The sequence below is a fragment of the Macaca thibetana genome, chromosome 3 (genome assembly GCF_024542745.1).
Source record: "Macaca thibetana thibetana isolate TM-01 chromosome 3, ASM2454274v1, whole genome shotgun sequence".
Lineage (NCBI taxonomy): Eukaryota > Metazoa > Chordata > Mammalia > Primates > Cercopithecidae > Macaca > Macaca thibetana.
In genome coordinates this window covers 85508657-85515593 of record NC_065580.1, presented here as the reverse complement: position 1 = coordinate 85515593, position 6937 = coordinate 85508657, and positions in this window count along the sequence as shown.

Below are 6937 nucleotides of genomic sequence, written 5' to 3'. Positions count from 1 at the left end.
TTCTTATTTCTTCTCTTTCAGATGATGCTTATGTTTGTAATTGTCCCATAATTCTTGGTTAGTCTGTTATACTTTTTAAATTATTTTCCTCTTTGTATTTTATTTCAGAAAACCTTCTTTTCCTCCTATCTTCAAGCTCATTGATTCTCTTCTCAGTTCTGTCCAGTATACCGATGAGGTCATCTTAAATCTTCTCCATTTCTGTTACAGTGTTGGTATTGTTTTGTTTTTTAATTTCTAGCATTTCCTTTTGATTCTTTGTTAGAGCAGTCTTCTCTCTGTTTACATTAATTGTCTGTTCTTGAATGTTGTCTACTTTCTCTGTTAGATCCTTTAACATATTAATCCTAGCTTTTTTAAAATTCCCTACTTAGTAATTTTAAAAATCTATGTCATATCTGAGTCTAGTTCTGATGCTTACTTTGTCTCTTCCGACTTTGTCTTTTTCTTGCTTCCAGTATGCTTTACAATTTTTTGTTGAAAGCTGGACATGCTGTATTTGGTAACTGAGGTAACTTAGCCTTTGATGTGATCATTTATGTTAATGTGGCTAGGAGTGAGGGTTGTGCTTGATATTTGCTATATTGTACGTGCTAAAGGACTTAGTTTCTTCTAGTTTCTTTTTCTTTCCTTTTGTTATTGGGTTTCCCAAAGAACTTCTTCTTAATTAGAGTCTGTATCTTGTAGCTCTTTCAGTGGTAAGCCCTGTTGATGAAGTTCTAAGTATTTGGGAGTGTAGTTTTCTATAATCTTATGATTAAATCTCAGTTTTCTTAGTGGGTCTGATTCCTTTGGCAGAGACCTGAGATGCATATATCAGCCTTTCTTTTCCTTCCCCTTATATGAAACAAGAAAGGATGATGGAGCTGAACTTTTTAATTGATATTTTTCCAGGTCGGAGAAGGCTCTGGCAAAGTATTTCTCTTGAGAGCAATTCTTCATTATAAATACTATGGACTTATTTCAAAATCATTAATTTCCCCTGTGATATTTTAAAACAATTACTTTTTCCCTTCCTCTCCCTAAAGTATGAGGGAAAGTAATTTTTCTCCAATTTTCACCATGAGAACCTAGTAGGGCTACATTTAATTATTAATACCAGTTACTTGCTCAAATGTTTTCTTCTAGGTAAGCTGATCTCAGCTGTGATTCTCTATGTTTGCTTGCCGCTTTGATTTTGTGGGTAGTAGTTTACTCTGTGAATTCCATTTGTTGATTAACTTAAGAAAAGTTATTTGATTAGCTTGTTTAGCTTTTTCTTGATGTGTGCATGAGAGTGATGACTTCCATGCCCTTTATATGTTGGAGTGAGTGGAAAGTACAAGTCAAAAGATTTTACCATTATTTTTTATCTACAAAGTCATCCTTGAAAATTCTCCCCAAATGTCAGCTACCCTAGGAAAACCTTCCATGTCATTTTCTTACCATTTTAATTTAGTTTGCCTGCTTCTTTGCTCTTCCATACCTACTTTTCCTATTGTTATACTCTCCTCTGAAATATTAGAATTGTTTCTTGGATTTCACCTAAAGGTCCTTAACGTCAGAGAAATATGTGGCATTTGTGTTTGTATTTACAGTAATTAGCACAATATCTAGCACGTAGGACACAATTTTCTTACTCAAAGATAATAAATATTATGATGATTAGGATACATAACCTCAAGAAATTACATGTTTTAGTGGGAGCAACAGGAGCATTCACAGAAATTTTCTAGAAAATGTAAAAAGTGCCATAATGGTGAAAACAGAATAACTGCTCAGTATGCATGTGCAAAGGGAGTCAACAGGAGGGGAAAAATCATATATTTTCCAGAGGAGAAGAGAACAGAGCTGAATGTGACATAAGGAGTTACTGTGTGCCAAACAAAGCAAGGAAAGGTCACAGCATCACCAACGTTTCAGGGCAGAGAAGACATCTTGAGTAAGGGTATAAAGGTGAATGACAGGACAGTAGTATGAAGACTCACTAATCTACAATGCTGGAACATTATGAATGAGGCTGGTAAAGCTAAGAAGAGTGCCAACCAGTACCACATGTCTTGATGAAATGGAAGGAAATGACATCTTCTATGAGAAAGGTTGAACAAAGTGGGGCACTTGAAGAGAACCACAAAATCTGAAAGACATGGGGGAGAATAATTATCTTTGACAAGTGAAATAAGGAACATTCATTTAAAATAATGAGGGACAACTTAAAGGAACAGAGAAGTATTTTCTGTACAAGGCAATATGAAAGATTGTCTGTCTGTAGGTAAGAGGTAGATGTATGGGACACTCATATGTGTGGGAAACTCTGCACCCTACAAGAGAAATGGAGCCTGGAGCCACAATTGACATCATAAAATGACATAAGTGATAAAACCTATGATGACAGATTTCCACTACAATATTTAGCCTTGACATTGGCATCCACTTAGTCCTACTTTGTTGAAGCTAAGGAAAGAAATATTGATGAATTTTGTGGCTGAATCTACATAACACTAAATACTTTTTATTTTAACTCCTTTAAAACCGTTCTGGCTTCTCATGTAAGCTATTAACAGCCTCCTGCATGATCCTCCAAGTACTTGTCTCATTTTGTTCCAGCACATTCTACCTATTACCATCGGATGAATTGCCCCAACCAGTCCCCCAGTGAACTCATTCCTCTGAGGCACACTCTAAATGTTTCATTGTTGCTTGATCTAACTGCTAATGTTCTTATTGCAGGAAAGTGAAATAAATTCTGCTTACTTGATGCAAAATTATAATATTCAACAAATATGAAGTAGTTGACTGACTAAAAGAAACCACCGTAGGACTGGACTTAGAAACATCAGGAAATAGGCCTATTTGGAGATCTAGATATGAAACATATGAGGATGTTTCTTGAATTTATCACCTCCAACAGCTTTGAATGCTTTGGAAAGCTTAAATTTCCAGACAGAGAATCCATTTCATCTCATATATGTCCACTTGGCCTTGGAAACAAAGTTGCCTTTATTTATATTCCAATAAAATTTCATTCAAAGAAAAATCAAAATTTGTTACCAGAAGAAGGGCACTGGACACTGAGTAGAAGCAAACAAACTAAAACAAGTACAAAACAACCAGAACTCAGATGTGTTTTGAACATAGTCCAAACATTTTAGATATTAGCCAGACTCCTTTTTTCTTGCATCTGCATACTGTTTTATTGACAGATAATATTCTAACATGTTATTATGTAAACGAAGTTAGAAACTCTATAACAGAGAATGGTCCATTAATTTTACTAATTGCCTTCATTTTTATTTGCACATCTTTGGTCTCCCATCTGAGATCAAATGAAACAGTTGTTGCAGTTTTGCTGTCCTGGATCATAGTACCCGGATGCTTTCCCTATGGCTAAGGCACTTGTGAAAACCACAGGTGGACACATACACTTTTTCAGGTGATATAGATTTGAAAAAGCCAGTCTGTTTTTTAAAGGGAAACACAGAAAAAGAAGAGATCTATCAACAGTTCCTGAATTTGTTAATTCAATTTATACTTGGGTAGTTAATAAATCATTAAACTTCAGTGACAAAGCACCAGGCATTGAACTAGTGTTGGAGCTATAGTGGGAGAAAAAACTCTGAGAATCTTGATACTTAAAGAGCTTATATGTTAATGATACTGAAAAATGTTTAAAATAATAAATATACTGTATAATTAATTATCCTAAGCCCAATGAAAAAAAATGAGAAAATATAAATAGTTATACTCCAACACCAAACTATGAAATAACTTAAGATCAACTATTTAAAATATTTTCAGCATTTGGACAGATCCTTACACAACTACGCTTATTGATACAGTGATAATTTTGGTAGTGCTTCTAATTCTATTACTTTTTTCAAAGAATTAAAGATAAGCAATTAAAATGTGGCCATTCTGTCAATGAGTTCATACTGTAATTGGAAATCACTATAAAAAATTGATAACTATAACAACATAACTTGTTTTACTACATGTATACATTGTAAGGTCAATATATATATAAAGATTAATGTATTAATGACTGTATACAGTTATTTCTTACTTTGGCATAAAGTATATGATACATACTATACATTGCATTAAATATGCATATGCTTGAGATGGATTACAACATGAAAAAATGAAAGAAAGCTTGAATTTGGCGTTTAGTTAGGTTATTAGATTATCACCCCCCCAGGTGATTTAAAGCTAATACAAAATATCAAAATTTCAAGCATTAGTGATATTCTATACTGATTAAACATAGATTAATCGACTACCTGTTGTATTGCCCTCACCATTCAAATTTCAAATATTAAATTTATTTGTCTCTTTAAAGTGGAGAGGCGATATAGCAGAGGTGTTAAGAATAGGAACTTTGGAGCCAGATTAGAGAGATTCAGTGCTTTTGTCATTCCCACAGACTGTATATCTTTGGATAAATTAGTTAAGTTCTTTGTACTTCTGTTCGTCCATCTGAAAATTGAAAGTAATAAGAGTATCTGCTTCATAAGATAGTTATAATAGTTAAATAAGATGTTACTTCTTGATTAGGTATCGTAGACTAAATCCTAACATAAAAGTATTTTTTCTCACTAAAATGAACAATTTTGGTGGACAAAAAGGAAAACAAAAAGTTTCCATAAAGGTGTATGTCTTCTAGTCTCCTAGTATATAGGGTTCTTTCTTTCTTTTCTTTCTTTCTTTTCTTTCTTTCCTTTTCCTTCCTTCCTTCCTTCCTTCCTTCCTTCCTTCCTTCCTTCCTTCCTTCCTTCCTTCCTTCCTTCCTTCTTTCTTCCCTTCCTTCCTTTCCTTTCCTTCCTTCCCCTTTTCCTTTCCTTTCCTTTCCTTTCCTTTCCTTTCCTTTCCTTTCCTTTCCTTTCCTTTCCTTTCCTTTCCTTTCCTTTCCTTTCCTTTCCTTTCTTTTCTTTTCGTTTTGTTTCTTTTCTCTTTTCTTTTCTTTTCTTTCTCACTGTGTCACCCAGGCTGAAGTAAAATGATGCAATCTCGGCTCACTGCAACCTCCACCTCCCGGGTTCAAGCGATTCTCCAGCCGTAGCCTCCCGAGTAGCTAGGGACTACACTAGTCACTAGTCCCTGTAGTTGGGACTACAGGCATGAACCACCACGCCCAACTAAGTTTTTGTATTTTTAGTGGAGACAAGGTTTCACCATATTGGCCAGGCTGGTCTTGAACTCCTGACCTCAAGGGATCCACCTGCCTCGGCCTCCCAAAGTGCTGGGATTACAAGTGTGAGCCACCGTGCCCAGCTAATACATGGTTTTGATTATTTAAAGCATCATTAAGACATAATGTCCCAAGATTATCCCAATGGAACATAATTTTCCCCTCCTAAGTTTGATGTCAGTTTCTATTGATGTAAAAATACATATTATGTGCTAATGTTTTATTAAAAAAACTATTCAACCTCCAAAGCCATTATTAGATAAATTGCCCAGGACAAATATGGTTTCTGAATTCAGGTCATCCCAATTGAGGAATAAAGTGACTGATTTTTAAATATATATTTAATCCTTGTTTTAATTATGCAATGTATTCTGATTTTGCAATCTGACATGTGATAAAGGCCATTTGCAGATTTAAATTTTTATACTAGCCAAGAAACCTCAATTTTAAACATTGGGCTAGGTATAACGATTTTAAACATGTTAAATGAAAAACAATTTTATTTACATTTCTATGAATTATTAAAGTGCTTCTTGACAACACCCTAAAAAGACCTATGAAGCTAAATCTCAATAGTGCTTGCATAATATTGATATTCATAAGAGTAAAGAGGCTATTAAAAGCATATAAGAATGATTAGTAAAAGGCAACATTGCACAAAACACCCCCTCTTTCAGCATGTCTTTCTTTATGCTGAGTTTTTTTTTTGAGAATCTGACATTTTAAAACATGGTTAAAATATAAAGACATTATTCACTGTAGGATGAAACCAATTGGCTTTAATAGACATAGCTGTGTGAGCTGCACAGTACATACATGATTAAGTTTTTCTTCTTCAATTCTTCAAGTTGGATGCAGGGAATGTACAATAGAAAGTCATCACTAAAAACATAAGAGTTCAATTTTAAGGACATTTAACTGAGGCTTAGAATGAGCCTTTCTATTTTACAAATACATTTTATTATTTTAATATCCGTATTTATCTTCCAGCCAGTCATAGACTGAGAAGGTTAATTGAAGAAATGCATCCTCACTTTTTCAAACTAACTTCAAGGACAAATACCACACAGATGGCTGATTTACAACAGTGAAGATAATGATAATGAATTTTGTTATTAAGTTTCCACAATTATATAGCATCTGTTTTTTCAACAAAGTGCTTTGTTAAAGTCACCCCAAAACCAGTCTATATGTATATGCATTTTGATGCATACTGTGTGAGGCTATCATTACTGTTACAAATTTTTCCACTCTTCCTTTAAAGTTATCTGTCTATATAGAAGTTACAGAAATGTAATATTTCATTTAATAAAAAATAACTTTAAGGTTAAATCACATATAAGATATAGAAAGCTATTCAAACCCTCCCCAACTCTGCCAAAAAATTCTGCTTTTATCTTAAGGCATTCTTCTCTAAATTGTAAACAATATAATTGTAAACAGATTTAATCATTCAGATGGCTTAAAGCTAATGTATTTATTTGCTTGCAATTTATAGCATGGTGTTTTAAAGATTTAGCTATTAGATGAAGGTTATCTGTTTTCTTTCAAAACTGACATTTAAAATGATTATTTGATTCAAGTCCATATCAATGCAACTGAAAATCTTTTGAGTGCCTTCTGTGTGCAGGGCTCTGTGTAAATATGAATATAATTTGGCCTGTAAGTCTAATGTAGAGACACATAAATTACCTCCAGAGTATTAGGAAGAATGATGGGATATTGTTCAAGGGTTAGAGTGGGTATAGAAGAACTAGTTAAATAGGCGTA